This window comes from Penaeus japonicus, unplaced genomic scaffold, assembly GCF_977035675.1.
Source record: "Penaeus japonicus unplaced genomic scaffold, GWHDUDI00000001_assembly GWHDUDI00000031, whole genome shotgun sequence".
NCBI lineage: Eukaryota > Metazoa > Arthropoda > Malacostraca > Decapoda > Penaeidae > Penaeus > Penaeus japonicus.
Window position 1 is genome coordinate 14106073 of NW_028234433.1, and position 17500 is coordinate 14123572.

Genomic DNA, 17500 nt, shown 5'->3' on the forward strand with positions numbered 1-17500 from the left:
CCTTCTTCCCTCTCTCTCACCCCCTCTATCTATCTATCTATCTATCCGCCTATCTATCTTTCTATCTACGTCCTTCACTTCCTCTCTTTCTCCTTCCCTCTCTCTCCCACCCTCTTTGTTTATATATTCGTCTATCTATCTTTCTATCTATTTTCACTTTCTCCGGAAATGTGATATTTGGTGGTCGTCTCTGACATATCTCGACCGCGATCGCAGCTCTAATTAAGAACGAGTGTCTGTTTTCCTGTCTTTTCTTGGCAGTGTTTTCTTTTCCGGCGCTGCTGCATCTTGACGTGGAAGATAAACTCAAGATGAAAGATATAAACTGGTTAAAGTTATGCTCTCTGTGTGTCTATCTGTCTGTCTGTATATCTGTTTGCCTGTCTGTGTGTGTTTGTCTGTCTGTCTCTCTCAATAAGAAAAAAATACAAACATCATCCTCCCCTAATGATCACATTTAGCGACTCCAGTCAAAGGAAGACGAAGGCGGGCGTGCGGCGGGACGACAGCCACGCCCACGCTAACAAAAGACACACGGTAACTAAACGGCGATACAACCGTCGCACGCCCAAAGTTCACAAAGGCATCCCTCCCTTTTCCTCTCTTCTTACCCCTTTTAACCCTGCCTTTAATCCCCTTCCTCGCCCTTTTTCGCCTTCCCTCCCTAACCTCCCTCCCTCCCCCCTCCCTCCCTCCCTCCCTCCCTTCCCCCCATTTCCAAATTCGAGCGAAGGAAGATCTGGCGACGATACGGCCTCCGACGAACTCTTTTTGCCTAAATGTCTTCGAGGAATGCCGTCGAGGGGCGACTGTCCTATATGGCGAAAGGCGTGGAGGCCTACTGGTCCGACGCCCACGCTCGCTCGCCCAGTTATTTGGAAGGGAAGGAAGGGGAGGCTAAGGAGGGAAGGAGGGAAGTGCGGTTGGGCTGGAGGGATGAGAGAGAAAGTTTGAGGAGGAGAGAGAAGGGAGGGAGGGAGGGAGGGAGGATAAATATAAGGAAGGGAGGAAAGGAAGATGGGAGGGAGGGATGAAGGATGGGAGAAAGAGGAAGAGAAAAATAGACAAAGTGAGAGGGAGAGAGAGGGGGGAGAGAGAGAGAGAGAGAGAGAGAGAGAGAGAGAGAGAGAGAGAGAGAGAGAGAGAGAGAGAGAGAGAGAGAGAATGGGACAAGTTAATTCCCTGGAAGATAACGAACCAATCTACAAGACAGTAGGATAGAAGGAATGAGGAGGTTGGCGGGATTTAGACCTTTTTTATGCTACTGGTCTTGTGTCACTTCCCTTGTATGGAACTTATGATTCCAGATAAAGTTAACGATAAAATGGGATTACAAGAACAGGGTATGAGAACGAGTGAGATATTGAGATATTGAGAGAGAGAGAGAGAGAGAGAGAGAGAGAGAGAGAGAGAGAGAGAGAGAGAGAGAGAGAGAGAGAGAGAGAGAAAGGGGGGGAGAGAGAGAGAGAGAGAGAGAGAGAGAGAGAGAGAGAGAGAGAGAGAGAGAGAGAGAGAGAGAGAGAGAGAGAGAGAGAGAGAGAGAGAGAGAGAGAGAGAGAGAGAGAAAGGGGAGAGAAAATATGAGAGAGAGAGAGAGAGAGAGAGAGAGAGAGAGAGAGAGAGAGAGAGAGAGAGAAATACAAACTAGACAGAACGACAGGAAGTGTAAGCAAGACGAACAATCAGCCCCTGACAAGTAGAGCACTGATAAGCGATCTCCGCCTCTTCTCCTCCGTCCTCCCAAAGAGTCAAAGAGACAAACTCGACATACGGACAAATCGTTTTGATCGGACCTTCAGGCGGCTGCCAGAGAGAATGTCGGAAAAGAAAGTGATGCTGGGCTAGCCTTCGGACAGGCCTCGTGGTGGACCTCTCAAGGGTGGATGCCTCGTGGGTGGGAGGGGGGTGGTTCAGGGTGGGAGGGTGGGGGAGGGAAGGTGGGGAGAGGAGGGAAAGGGGGGGAGGGGAGTAAAGGCAGGGAGGGGGTATAGTGGGGAAGGGGAGGGAGGAGGGGAGGGGGGGGGGAGGGAATGGGGAGGGGGGAGGGAGGAGGGAGGGAGGGTGCTGGCGAAACGTGTCTTGAACGTCTGTGCTGTATAAAGTACCTTTCGCCATTAAGCAAATCAAAGCCTCCGGAATGGTGCACCCTGTATACATATACTGCGTACAAATCGTTCGTATTCTTCTTGGGGTTGGGGAGGGGGTGGGAGTGTGGGCGGGGGTGGGAGGGTAATGTGCAATTTTGGGTGGAAAAAAGAGAAGCAGGTTCACGGGGTTTAGTGTCGAAGATGGAGCTGCAATTGGTCGGCAGTTGCTCCCAGTCGAGTATTATTTTGCAATTTTCTTCGTGGAAAGAGTTCGAAGAACAAGAAGAAAAAGAAGAAAACATTTCTACCTTAAAAAAGAACCGATTTATAACCCCTAATGCACTCTTTCTGTGCCTTCACTTCCTTCTTTTATCCCTCTATCTCCCTCCTCCTCCTCTTTCTCTGTTCTCTTTTGAGCCCCCCCCCTCCCCTTCCCCCTTCCCGACGCGATCTGAGAGCCGTTCGTGCAGCAGACGGTCCACTTTACCCTTAAAGGTCAAAGTCGCAGGCGGAAGCACGGACGCACGACCGTTACGAACCCCGCCAAGATAAGCTGTATCATAAACTTTGACAATATCGTCGGGCGAAGATATGAGCCGGCCCCCTTTTTGACCGAGTGGGGGAGGGGTGGGGGATGGGGGGACGGTGGAGGGGGCGGTGGGTATGAGGAAGGAGGAAGGGTTGATGGGAGAGGGGAAGGGAAGGAGGAGAGGGAGGTAGGAGAGGGGAAGGAGCAAGGGGAAGTGGGGCTTAATGAGGTCTAATAATGCAGGACTCGGCTACAAAAAAGCAGGGCATATTTATTTTGCACTATAGTGTGCGCCACGGAAGCCAGATTGCCGGAGACTCGGGATCAAAAGGCAACGGAGGGGAGGGACTGAAGGGCTGGGGGGTGGGGGGTTACTTGGGGAAGGGTTGGAGGGGATAAGGGGGGAGTGATGATAATGATGACAATGATAACGATGAGTGAAGATCCGCTGTTGACATACCAGGTGGTCGAGATGGAGGGCATGCGCGGGCGGCACGGAAGGGCGCAACGTGGGCGGACGACAGAAGTTACGCGGGCGTGAGTGGGCGGGGGCGGGACCATGGCAGGTGTTGTGGAAGGATGAAGTCGTACCACCCCACACCCTCTTATCAATGCATGACCCCGGGCCAAAGACCTCTCCCCCCTCCCTCTCCCCTCCCCTCCCCTACACTAGCGCGACCGACGACAACGGAAACGACCGATGGCGGAATGCCGGATACGCCGGACCTGCAGGTGTGAGGCGCAAAAGGGGCGGCGGGGAAGTTCGTTCCTCGATGGAGATGCCAGTGGGATGGGCGCTTTGTAAGGGACACTTATTAATTTTCATCAACCAGATACGTAGATTTCAAATCACTGAATGTTTGTGGATTTCGTTCGTTGCAAAAAAAAAAAAAAAAAAAAAAAAAAAAAAAAAAAAATATATATATATATATATATAACAATAATAATAATAATAATAATAATAATAATAATAATAATAAACTAAATCTAATGTGCCCTCAATATTTATTCATCTAAAAACACACATATGAGAACACATTCGCCCACGCTCATATAAGCAGAACTGTATCTAAAAAAATGCGCTACTGCTAAACTTTACGGAGGGCCAGACTTTATCCGCATTAAGTAAAAATACAGAAAGATACAGGAAGACCCTTTTTTAGGCCTACCCTCAACCGGTCACCAAAGCGTTGCTAGACACCTTGGGACGTCCACCCTCGTCTAAAGCCTATTTCGTCTGCGTTTCCCCTCTGAACCTACATGGCGTTCTGGGTGACGAGAAAAGGGGAGAGGGGGCGGGCGTGGGGGGGCAGAGGGATTCCTGGTGAGGCCCCCTTAGCCCCCTTGTGGTACTGCGAAGGCCTCGGAGTGCCACGCAGCGGGGTGACTCACAAGCACGCTGCCACCAACGATTTTGTTTAGACTCGTCGCCTCTCTCGGCATATTTACGTTGTTGCGATAGTAAGTGACTCTTTTAAGTGATTTGACAATGATGTGCTACATTCGAGATAATTCTATTCAAAATTTTTCCGTTGTAAGAAATATACTGTGTATATAAATAAGTTTGTTTACATACCCTCTGGACTAAATGTCACGGACAAGTACTATAATATTTCACTCAAAAACAAGATAAAAAAGTGAACACTTGAGCTTACTGCATGAGCACAGATACATGCATAGCTCATTATCCAACCCAAAAAACACACACTCTCACTCTTACTCTCACTCACCCACTCATTCACTCTCTCTCTCTCTCAACCTCCCCCTTCCTCAAAGAAGAAAAAAAAAGTTATTTTTTTCTTCAGCGCAACGCGAACCAACACAACTCTGGCCGAGACAACCAGAGCAAAACACACACCCTCTTCGTGACATTAAATTTCATGACACGAGAGACTTAATATAACTTCTCGCCCTCTCGCCCCTTTCTCTTACTCCCTCTGCTCTCTCATCTCCCCTTTGCCCTCTGCCTTCCCCTTTCTACTTCCCCTCTGCCTTTTCCTTTTTTCCGTCTCCTGTCTCCTCACCGTCTTCTCCCTCCCCTCTCCCTTTTTTCCCTCCTCTCTCCCCTACCTTCTCCTCCTTCACTCACTCTTTCGCACTCGCTTACGGAGTCAAAACAAAACAAAAAATAATAATAATCAACAAATACAAACCAAAAACAGAAGAGTAAAGAAAAGAAACTCTTAGGGGGGCTAGGGGAATGAGGAGGGGTGGGGGGAGGGAGATAAACAAGCAAGCCAAGACGAAATATTAAGCAGACAATTCCTTCCCGTCTCCTCCCGTTTTCTTTCACCGAGGTTTCTCTTCCCCATTTTCTATTCCCATGCAACGCCCCCTTCTGCCTCCTGTTGACGGATGGCAATGGGGGAAAGGAAGGGAGGAGCTAAGAAAAAAGAGAGAAAAAAAATGGAAGAAATAGAGGGGGAGGAGCCATGGAAAGAAGGGGGGAAAGGAGGGAGATGGAGGGCGAGGTGAGGGAGGGAGAGGGGGGGAAAGAGAGAGAGAGAGAGAGAGAGAGAGAGAGAGAGAGAGAGAGAGAGAGAGAGAGAGAGAGAGAGAGAGAGAGAGAGAGAGAGAGAGAGAGAGAGTGAGCAAAAAAAAAATAATAATAATAAATAAATAATTATAATAATAAATAAAAGAAGAAAGAAAGCGATGACGGGGAGGGGAAACTTGCACCCCCCGTCACCAAGGTTCCCAACATAAACAGTGCCACGCAATTATTACACATTCCCTGCACCGAAGACATTGCGTGATGGGTTAGTTTACAGAATCTGGACAGGTGCTGCGAAGGGTAACAGAGAAAGAGAGGAACGATGGAATAAATAAATAAAGAAAGAAACAAAACCAAGACGGGAAGAAAGAGGAGAAATGAAGAGGGACAGAGAGGATGGGTTAAAGGTGAAGGAGAAAGAAAAATGAAGAAGGTAAGGATGTGAAAATGAAAGAGAGAGAGAGAGAGAGAGAGAGAGAGAGAGAGAGAGAGAGAGAGAGAGAGAGAGAGAGAGAGAGAGAGAGAGAGAAGGGAGGGGGGGATGTGGGGGAAGGGGGAAGCGTTGGCCAGCATGTAGAACTCACCGTGGTACTGCTGATAAAATTAGCCTACCGTTCCCTTCCCCCTTTCCTTCCGTGATGAATGTGTGCATCCTCCTTTACGCGCTTTTCCTCCTTTCCTCTGCCCGTCCGTCCGCCTGTCTCGCTGTCAGTTCCTCTTTCTCTTTCTATTTATCTTTCTCTTCTCCCCCAACCCCACCTCTCTCTCTCTTCTCTCTTTTCTTCTCTGGTATTCTCTCTTCTCCATTCTATTTCCCTTCCCTTCTCTTCTCTCCTTCCTTCTATGCTTTCCTCTCTTCTTCTCCTCTCCATTTCCCTCCTCCTCACCTTCCTTCTCTTTTCTCCTCTCCTTCCTTCTCTCCTCTCTTCCCCCTCCCTCTTTCAATAAATCATCGTCCCTCGTCAGAATGACAATCCGACCTACCCAAATGCCATCATACGGAACAGAAAAAAAAGTCACCACTTAAGTGCCACAGTTACAGCATTAGCGAATAGGAACGTGACCTTACGTACAACCGTCGCGACACGGGGATAATTACGAGGACAAAAAAAAGTGTCCTTGTCTATCTAATGAAGACGATAAGCGCCTGTTCTCCTGTGTGGAATAGCGATGGTGTCTTTTTTTAGGGGGATTCGTATAATAAACCTTCCTTTTGTCTTTTGTTCGATTTATAGTTTCCTTTGTTGTTATTCGTTTTTGTTTGCTTTGTCTCCTTTGTTCCTTAATCTTCGGCTCTTTTATTCTCCTTTGTCTTCGGCCTTTTCAAACTTTTAAATCGTCGACGTCGTGGTGCTCCTAGAGCGAAGTTCGTCTCAAGTTGAAATCATGAGGGAAAAAGAAAAAGAAAAAAAACTTGAAACACAGTAGAACGCAATTCGGCAACAATGCGGATTAATAGGTATGTAAATACGTATTCTAACAAACGAATGATAAACGAATGATGACAAAATATGTAAATAGGAGACAACAATGGTGAGAGCGCAACCCTGAAAACATGACACAACCAAATTAGGTATGGCGTTACAGGAAACAACCGGGCGGAACTACTTAATTAACCGCCAAACAAGCAAATATTAACCCAGACAATGACATATGCCGCTTGGAATACTTTCACGTAAGATGGCTTTGAGTGCCAGTCGAAGGTGCCAGGGTCCGACAGCGTTAGTAAAGCATCCTAGCGCAAAAAAGGACGCAAGTGCTATTATTATTCAAAATCCGCGTAGGCTTCGGAAGTCGAGGTAGGCCTATGTGACATCGAAGAGTCAGTCTCGAACCTGGCGACGTGCCCAAGCTTCCTTCCACTCCTTCCTCTATCTAATCTCTTGCCATTAAAATTTTTCACACACTCTCCATACCCATCTACCGGCCCATCCATCTACTTCATCCCCTCCGCCTTTCACCCCCCCCCCCCATCCCCCGCTCTGTCTGTGTATTTGTCTGTCTGTCTCGTCCCCCTCTCTAAGTCTGTCTGTCTGTCTGCCTCATGTGTGTGTGTTTGCCCGTGTAGAATGTATACCACGTGTATCATAGTATGTATCTGTGTTATGCATCATTATATACATTCCCGTGTGAATAGTGACGTTCCTTCATTCTGTCGCTGTACACACTGTTCGTGTTCGTGGTCCCGTGCACGTGAAGACACACACACACACACACACACACACACACACACACACACACACACACACACACACACACACACACACACACACACACACACACACACACACACAAACTAATCATTTCCAGATCCGTCTGATACCACCACCTGGCAAATATGATCTGACATCACCATCTGCCACCGGCGCCATGTCAGCTGGGTCGTCCGGCTGTGTGTGACCGCCTCCACCGTCGGCTTACACGGGATCGCCGGTTGCACGGTTGATATGGCAATTATTGTTCCTTTCCGGGTCTCAACAGCTTGTTATCCGGTGCAATGTGTCGGTTACCAAGTGGAGGATATCTGCTTCGCAGTTGGTGAAGGCAAGACTTGTTTTTTTGTTGGAAAGTCGGCTTTTATTACTTAAATACCACATGTACGTAATTTTTTTTTTCTTTTCTTTTTGGCACGCACAGACGGGATTATATAGATACATACTAATGTGCAAATAGCACTAGTGCTTTCATCAGCACGAAAGGGTACACCATAAGTAGGGCGTGTCCAGCTTGCAACTGTGACGGGTAGTGACTCTTGCTTGCGTGGGATGCAGAGACAAAATGATGCATGGGTAAACGGATGAGTCAGCGGATAAATGATACATGAGTAAACAGAAAAATATAGTAAACAAATAAATAGTACATGAGTAAACGGAAAAATAGTTCATGAGTAAATAAAAAATCTTATTATCACTTTTCGGTGTAGAAAAAATACAATAAAGTGAAAGAACTGAATCGTGTTGCAGTATCAACAGCGTCCATATGTGTTGCTTTAACGAAAAAAAAACAAAAAAACTTCTCATCTCCTTTGCAACTGCAATGATTCAAGCTCATCAGCCACTTCTCCGATTGCAGCCGAAGCCTTGTTTTCTCTACCGTGTGACCTCCTTTGATTCTCTTGTCCTTTCATTCTTATGCTCAACCTCTTGCTTTGTTGCAGCCCCCTTTGGTAGCCATTGCATGCACGCGCCAAAAAGCCAGCTCTATGTCGATCTTCACCTATACTTTTAGGTCCGTATTCTCCTTCATGCTTTCCCTTCTAACTCCCTCTATTTAGTGGTACACACTGCTCCCTCCCTACAATTCCTCCATCTATACCATCATCATCCCACCCCTCCACTTTCAACTCCAGCATCTCCGCCCGTATCTTTATCCTCTCAATTTGAGTTTGCAATCTCCTCCCACATCTCCAACACACTCTCTGTCTTTCCACTTATGTCATCTCTTCTCAATTTTCTTTCCATCTCTTCTCTTCTCCTCTCCCTGTCCCCGACCTCTTTTACCTCTTCTCTTTATCTCTTCATTTCTCCTCTTCCTGTCCACCACCTCCATTACTTCCCCCTCTCCGTCACCTCTTCTCCACCTCCACCTCCATCTCTTCCACCTCTTCTCTCCACCTCCCTCTCTACCACCAGCATCCCTGGAGGCTGCAAAAGCGCGGGATGATTATCTCGTCCATCATTGTTACGTGTTGCTACCTCCCGAGTGCCGCCATCCCCTGCCTTACGTGGCGCCCTCCTCCAGTGCCATTCGCGACACCCCCCCCCCCCTTCCCCCATTCCCCCTGAACCTGATCCTCGATCTCGCATTCCTTGGGGCAATAGTTGACATTCTTTCGCTACTTATACTGTGTTATCATTATTATGATTATTATCATTACTATCATTATCCTCATTATCAACATCTTTAACATTATTACTAAGACTGCTACTAATATCATTTATCGACCTTATATTTATTATCATCATCAGCATCATCATTATCATCATTATTCTTACTAATAGCACTATCAAGATTAATACTAACTATTAACTATTATTGCTACTTTACTTTAAGGTTTTCTAAACTTCTCCTTTGAAATCATTCCAAGCGTGCATACTTTCTCCCTTTCATGCTTCCATTGGCACTAACAAGAAACTAAATTTTATTTTTCACTTCAGTTGAGTCACACAAAGAGTATTTTCCTACTTTCTTTCTTTTTTTTATCTTAGTATGTTTCCTTCTCGTCGCAAGTACACAAAGTACTTAAATCGATTTAATATATTTTCCTGTTGTTGTTTTTTCGACCAGCCAAACACTCGGCGTCGACATAAACAAAGTCTCTCTCGCATCTCCTTCGCTCCCTCGAAAATATGCACCGAGAAAGAAAACGGCGAAGCAAGAGAGAAAAAAAAAGAAAGAAAAGAAAACAGAGAGATTAAATTAGAGGAAATATGTGACGACAGATAAGAAAAAATATATGTATCATACGAATGAAACATACAAGGAAAGAAAACGCACATAGAAAGAAAAACCGAAGAGAAATTACACAAATCTAACGTAAGAGAGAGAGAAAGAGACAAAAAAAAAGAAAAGAAAAGAAAGAAAGAAAGAAAGAAAAAAAAAACACACGAGCATCGGAATCCGCAGACCACGTCCGCGCGTCACTCTCCCCGGACACTTTCATTAGGACTGACATTCACTCTCGGGACACCGTCGACAAGGGAGGAAAAACACGGTCCTGCGCCCTTCTTTTAAAAACACTCTCGCACTCTTCTTCTGTATCCTTCATCTGTTTTCTGTTGTTGTTTTTTTCGTAGGTTGTTCGAGATACTATTTTCGGCTTCCTCATTCCCTCTCTTACTTCTTCGTCTTCTATGCAAATGTCTTTTTCGTATTCCCCTTCTCTCATATCTCTTTCTTTTCTGCTTCTGCTTCTGTTTCTGCATCTGCATCTGCATCTGCTTCTTCTTCTTCTCCTTCTTCTACATCATCTTTATATTCTTCTCCTTTTTCTTTTCTATATATTCTTTCTTCTTCTTCTTCTTCTTCTTCTACTACTACTTCTGCTAATTTTCTTATATAATTTTCCTTTTCACTTCTCCTTCCCCATTTTTCTTCCTCTACGTCTCATCCTTCCCCCTCCCCTTCTTTTCTTAGGCAGCGCCGTTCGGGCCGAGACGTGAGTTATCTCGGCACTCGAATCGTGAATACGCTACTATGCGAGAAAACTCTTAACGAAGGTAAAATGCCTCGCAAGAATTCCGATGCTGCAACCGATATGAGGGGAGGGGAGAAGGGGACGAAACGAAAAAGAACAAAACAAACATGAAATTTCTGTCTCTGATTCTGTCTCTGTCTCTCTCACTCTGTCTGTCTGTCTGTCTCTCTCTCTCTCTCTCTCTCTCTCTCTCTCTCTCTCTCTCTTTCTTTCTCTCTCTCTCTTTCCCTCCTTCCGTCTCATTTTTCTTCCTCTTACCCCCCCACACACACCCTAACCCCACTCCTAGTTTCACTGCTCCCCCCCTTCCCCCCCTTCCCCCCCTCGACCACCTACTACCGCCGAACACCCATTGTCAGTTCTCCTTCTGAGGCGGTGTTGATACCACGGCCTGATAAAGAGCCTCCCTTCAACACACACACTCGACGCCCTTCCCTTCCCTCTCTCCCCCTCCGCCCCTCCCCGTCTCTTCCCCCCTCCTCCTCCCTCCCTTCCCGAGGCCTCTCACACACACCCCTCCCCCTCTCCCACTCACCCCCACCCCCTTCTTCACCCTCTTCTTCGGCAAGGATGAATGAGTAGGAGGGGCAGAGGGCACGGCAGGGAGAAGGGGTTAAGCCAGGGTAGGTAGTGGTGTCTCCTTCGGATGAGGAGATAAAAGTCTTTTAAGGATCCTCCGACGGCCGGTTTAACAGGTTCGATTCGAGAGGTACAAATGAGCGAGTTTGACAAAGCGATCAACAAGCTGTCCCACGCATGCAATTGCCAAGAGGCCGGTATCACTGCACGGGCTATTTTGTCTTGTGCTTGTCCTATTGATTACCACGAGGAGCAGAAGGGAGGGAAAAGAGAGAGGAAAAGAAAGAAGAAAAGAGATATGAGTAGGGAGAGAGAAAGAAAGAGAAAGAGAAAGATAGAGAAAGAGAAAGAGAAAGAGAGAAAGAGAGAGAGAGAGAGAGATGGAGAGAGAGAGAGAAAGGGAAAGAGAAAAAGAGAAGAGAGAGAGAGAGAGAAGGAGAGAGAGAGAGAGAGAGAGAGAGAGAGAGAGAGAGAGAGAGAGAGAGAGAGAGAGAGAGAGAGAGAGAGAGAGAGAGAGAGAGAGAGAGAGATAAAGAAATATAGGAAAGGAGAACAAAAATAAAAGAAACACCATACACACTATACCTCAAGCCAGCCACTGACCCGTGCTCGTCAACGTCTACCTCACATACCTGCAAATAAAGACGTTTGTTAATGGAAAAGCAATTTTGTCTCTTGGCCATATTGCATTCAACATTGAAATTCCTACCACTGGGAAAAGGATGTTGCAAATTGCTCTCTAGGAAACGGAGGGCGAGGGCGTAAGGGGAGATGGGAGGATGGAAAGGATGACCAGACATATGAGAAGGATACGAAAAGGAGGAAAAGGAAGAAGGTAAGTAGAGAAGGAGAGATGGAGAGAAGCAGAGAAATTAGCGAGTTAAAAGACAGAAAGATGTAAAGGGGGAAGGAAGAAGGGAAAAAGGTGAAGAAGAATGAAGATAATAGTGATAATAAATGGGGTTGATGATAGATGATTGGACGGAGTCAGGGCATGAAGAAAGAGGGAGGAGGGTGGGGAGAGAGAGAGGAGGTGAGGGGGATGAAAATAAACATTGCCGTCAGTCAAGCGTGCATGGACAACAACGTGGGATCAAGCCCCCCCCCCCCCTCTCTCTCTCTCTCTTTCTCTCTCTCTCTCTCTCTCTCTCTCTCTCTCTCTCTCTCTCTCTCTCTCTCTCTCTCTCTCTCTCTCTCTCTCTCTCTCTCTCTCTCTCTCTCTCTTTCTTAATCTATCTCTCCTTAAGCAATTAACTGACGATACAATTCACTCCGCCACACAAGGCTCCTGTTAATAAGATATCACTTCTCCTCTTCTCAAGCTCCTCTTCCTTCTCCTCCCTCACCCTCCTCCATCTCTTCCCCCCTCCCTTTCATAACTTCCACCCCCATCTTCTCCCCTTCTTCCTTTCTCTTCTTAACTTCCTCCCCCCATCTTCTCCCCCTCCTCCTTTCTCTTCTTAACTTCCTCCCCCATCTTCTCCCCCTCTTCCTTTCTCTTCTTAACTTCCTGCCCCCATCTTCTTCCCCTCCTCCTTTCTCTTCTTAACTTCCTCATCTCCCTCTCCCCTCCCCCTATTCTTCCGAGAACCACCTGCTTCTCGCACGCAACTCACGGCTAATGGACGATTAAGCGGCTCCTACATTACTATCAAGTTTCGGATACCGCGCACGGCATGCTCGCCTGATTCAGCAACTTGCAACGGCAAAGGAGGTTACAGATAGCACTTGACTGTCCCGCATGCATGAGTCATCTCTTTTCGGGGGGATTGGGGGGGTGTCTATTTGTGTGGAATAATCTTTCTTAATAATTATGATGATTATGATTATGGTTATGATTATGACTATGATTATCATTATCACTCCCATTATCATCATTATCACTTGTAATAGTATCAGCATCGTAATCATTATGATTTTAGTATAATTATCACAATCATCATCATCATCAACATTATAATTATCATCAACTTTATATTGCTATGTTTATCCTTCTTAAGATTCCTCTCTTCGGTTCTTTCTCTTCTTTATTTCGTAATCATTCGCTCGCTAATTTCCCTATCAGTCTCTCTGTCTGCCTATCTATAAATCAATCAATCTGTCTATCTCCCACCCCCCCACCCCCACACACACACCCACACCCACCCATCCATCTCTTGGTCCAAAAAAACTCTCTCTCTCTCTCTCTCTCTCTCTCTCTCTCTCTCTCTCTCTCTCTCTCTCTCTCTCTCTCTCTCTCTCTTTCTCTCTTTCTCTCTCTCTCCCTCTCTCCACCCCCGCCCCCACCCTCACTCCCCAGCCGATACTTGATAGCAAAGAGGCTTCAGCTTCCCAAGACGGGCGGTGCTTAATAAAATAAACTCCGGAGACTATAGGCGGTGGGAGTTTCGCGTGTCTGCCTTCTGTGTGCGTGTGCGTGTATGTGCGTGTGTGTGTGTGTGTGTGTGTGTGTGTGTGTGTGTGTGTGTGTGTGTGTGTGTGTGTGTGTGTGTGTGTGTGTGTGTGTGTAGAGGGAAATAGGAAAGGGATGGAGGATGGGGAATTGGGAAGGGGGTGGTGGAGGGGAAAAGGGAAGGGGGAAAGTGAGGAGGAAGGAGGTTGAGAGTGAGCAGAATGGGAGGAGGGGAACAGGAAGGGGGGAGCGAGCTGAGGAAGGAGTAGGGGTACGAGAAAAAAAGAAAGGAGAGAGCAGGAAGGGTGTTTACCGACGGACGAGAGCTTGCGTAGAAACACGCAACTTTCCCCTTATCTTCGCACGCACGCCGAAATACGACCGTCGACTTCCGTCCAACGATGCACGGTTCGCGAGCACCGCGTCCTCCGGTCCGTCGGCCGTGACACCGGTGGACGAGAACCTCGTGCGGGCCGAGATCATGTGAGAAACAAGCGGATTCAAAGTCGGGTTTGTATCTTTTACGACACATTATGTAAATACCGAACATACATACATACATACATACATACATACATACACACACACAAACACACACACACACACACACACACAAATATATATATATATATATATATATATATATATATATATATATATATATATTTGATTCGATCATATTACTTGTATTATCTTACTCCTCTCCACTGCAAAAGCTGGGAACGAGGGAGATTCCAAAAGCATCAACATCGGCGGGAATTCCGCGAGACGAGAGCCTTCGCCATCACCTTGGAGGAACAGTTACGGTGATCACCGCACGCCGCAATCCTGCCTTGTGCCGCAAGCGTCTCCCATTAGCAGCACCCGCTCAGGCACTTGCGGTCACGTTGACAACCGCAGTCGCACCAAATCTTGTTGACGCCAAGTATCCGCAGCGAGACCTTGCTGCTCACCCGCACCCGCATGGCCTATTGTTACACGCTTTGCTAAAACTTGTTTACAAATCGGGTTAAAAAAGGAAACACTAAACAAAACAAAAATCAAAACAAATGAAATCCATTTCCAGTCTAGTTCCGTTACGTCGCGGAGAAGAGAAAGAAAAAAAGAATAACACAGAGACCTCTTCGCGTCCCGAAATGGCTACATTCAGCTCGCATCCAAAGCTAAACAAAGGCACAGCAAGCACACTGCTTCGACCAGGCTCTACCATTAAATCCCTCCCGAAGGCTCTTCGCAACAGCTGATGCCTCGCCTAACTCCCCCCTACCCCCGCCCATCTCCCCTGGAGCCATAACCCCCTCGTTTCCCCTTCCCCTCTCTTAGATCCCCGCCCGATACGGGGAAATGAACTGAATTAATCTATTTCTCCTTATGGCAAAAGGCAAAAAGCTGTTATTCATATAATGATGATGTACAAGAAGATACTATTATGTAGCAACGTGAGAGTGACGGATGGTATATGTTACTTTCTGATTCAGTCCCTCAGATAATGTACCGATACAGGCAGGAAGCTTAGAAAAGTAAAATAATCAACAGGAATGAAAATAAATAACGCAAACAACACACATACACGCATCTGCATGCACGCGACTGCTCGACTTCGCCCCCTTTTCAACCCTAAAACTTTGTGTCTTACGGGGCCAGGAGCGCGAGCGCGAAATCCCAATAGCAAAGCAGAGTCGAGGGGACTTGCTTGGCCTCCGCCACGAGCGAGTCAGGGACCTCGGGGAATCATTGTTTATTGGCCCTTATGTGTCACTTGGCCGCCACTGTTATTTTTCCATTAGGGCGGTCCAGAACCAGGGAGTACCGTATTATGCAGACGTTCACTCAATCTGCCTCCTCCTCCTCCTCCTCCTCCTCTCCCTTCTCCCACTCGGTCCCTCCTCCTACCTACCCTCCTCATGTCTCCCCTACCACCTCCTTCCTCTTCTCCCCTCATCCTCTCTTCCTCCTCCCCCACCTCCTACTCCCACCTCCCACTCCCACCTCATGCCCCTCCCTACCATCTCTTTCACCCCTCCCCACTCCCCCTTCTCCCCTCAACCCCCCGCCTCAACACCCAGGCCGCCCCACTTATGGTAATGGAGCCTGGCATAAACCTCGCTGTTTTGCGACGGTAACAATGCATCATTATCGATAAGTATAGGTGGTTGACTGTAAAAAAAAAAAGTTAAAAAGTAAGCAAAGAAAATGAAGAAGAAAAAAAAGCATTATCACACTAGCAGTTAACACCGAGGGCACTTTTGATACCCAGCCATGTTTGTTGTGGGTAGCGATGTGGGTGGGTTGCTACATGATGGGGAAGACAAGCAAACGAGGAGGGGACTGTCTGCTACACGCCGCATACACCGCATGGCGAACAGAGAGTGTCTCAGGATTGTTGTAAAGGCTCCCCGTTGCATGCCGTTGCACAGACAGGCACAAGTGGGCGTGAGTGTTTATCACCCTTCTGTGATATACCAGCAGTCGAGTTTATGTGTGTGTTGCATGTAGCTACAAGCACAAGCATGCTCTCTCTTTCTTTCTTTCTGTCTGCCTCCCACACACTTATGTAGAGTGAGTGAATGAGGAAGAGAGGGAGTGTGAGGGGGGGAGAGAAAGGGAAAAGGAAAGGGAGAGGGAGAGGGAGAGGAAGAGAGAGAGCGAGAGCGAGAGCGAGAGAGAGAGAGAGAGAGAGAGAGAGAGAGAGAGAGAGAGAGAGAGAGAGAGAGAGAGAGAGAGAGAGAGAGAGAGAGAGAGAGAGAGAGAGAGAGAGAAACTTACAACACCGTAAACCCAACAACTTATAAGATCAGAGCATATCCATATGGTTGATTTGTCAACATATCACGCGCTACTGTCGAAAGAAAGTCCAGTACAGCACCTTGGGCGATCTAGGATGATGAGTTGGGGGGGGGGGTGCTGGAGGCGAAGAAGGTAAAGAAAAAAAGATAAGAAACAAAGCGATTAGATCACAAGGAAGGTAAAGAGAGTAAGAAAATATACATCATAATCTCGACCTCTTCGAAACTGAAAATAATTATCTTCAAATACAACAACAATCATTACACAGACACGACTCTCGGTGCGAAAGTAGCCGCGTAATGGAAACTTCCCTTCCTCGCCTCACCATATTGCTGAATCTGGCATTGACTACTGATGCGATTTCCAGATAACAGATGGCGCTAGTGTCAGGTGGACCAAGGTGTTTTATCATCCTCGTTCTCCCGCTGGGTTATTTATAGCTCCTTTGTACTCCTTCGCGATTGGAGTTAATCATCCGCGTGTGTATATCGCCCATTTTTCCCCTTTTTTTAAAGCTTCGACATCAAGAATATGCCTCGGTAGCTTTCTCCGGCAAACGCTAGCAATAACACCCCCCGTGATAACGTACGAGAACCCTGATCTCGGCCGTATCGTGCTGCGGGGAACCTTTAAGCCTAAAAGAAAATAGAAGAAAAAAAAAATCTAAAGAGACCGTTTATTTAGAAAGTTTGCAGTTAAACGTCACAGGAAGCTTTCTTGAATGCAAAGACGCGGGGGATTAGAAGGAGTGGCTGGTTTGTCTCTATTGTATGTAAATTATGCATTTTTCTTCCAGGAAAACAGAATGATTCCATTCCCCAAACGCGGAAAATGTGCGATTCCAGAAACGGAAGCGAAAGAGTATATGTTTTTAAATGATATCGATTACGTTTTTTTTCACTGTTTATATCTGCCAACTATCAAAGCGTGAGTCATATGCCAGGTAATTGTTTTCACATGCTGTTTACAATCAATAATGTGCAATTTTCTCTTGGATCAATAAGTGGGAACGATGATAGACGCTTCGTGCAAAGATGATGGCAAAATTGAAAGACGATTGCAGGAACGCACGCAGGTAAAGACAGGCTCTGAGATAGATGAACGCAAGCAGAAAATGATTAAAGTGTATACTTTCAGATAGATTTCCGCCATTGCGGTTTAGTAACGGCGGCGAGCGTCGTGACAAAACACATTGACACGATAGCAACAAAGACAAAAGGGTCGGCAGAGGGAGGGGGAGGGAGGGGTAAAAGGAAGGAAGGAGGGGAGGTGAGGGGAAAGGAGAGGGAAGAGGAAGGGGAAGGGCGGTGGGACGAAGGGTGGGGGAGGATTAGACCTAAACGGCTCATTACGAGATATTCCTGTCAATTTCCGCCCAGTTTCCGACCAGCCAAATTCAAGTCCCTCACACTGCCTGTCGCCAGAACGCACCGTG

The 17500-nt window shown here is 46.9% G+C and overlaps 2 protein-coding genes across 5 annotated transcripts in view; both read right to left on the reverse strand.

The window, feature by feature from the left end:
• LOC122267849 (uncharacterized) overlaps positions 1-17500 on the reverse strand; it is a 413856-nt gene that overhangs the window by 86365 nt on the left and 309991 nt on the right. The gene's annotated exons all lie outside the window — the stretch shown is intronic.
• Positions 1-17500, reverse strand: part of LOC122254150 (uncharacterized) — a 95802-nt gene that overhangs the window by 719 nt on the left and 77583 nt on the right. The gene's annotated exons all lie outside the window — the stretch shown is intronic.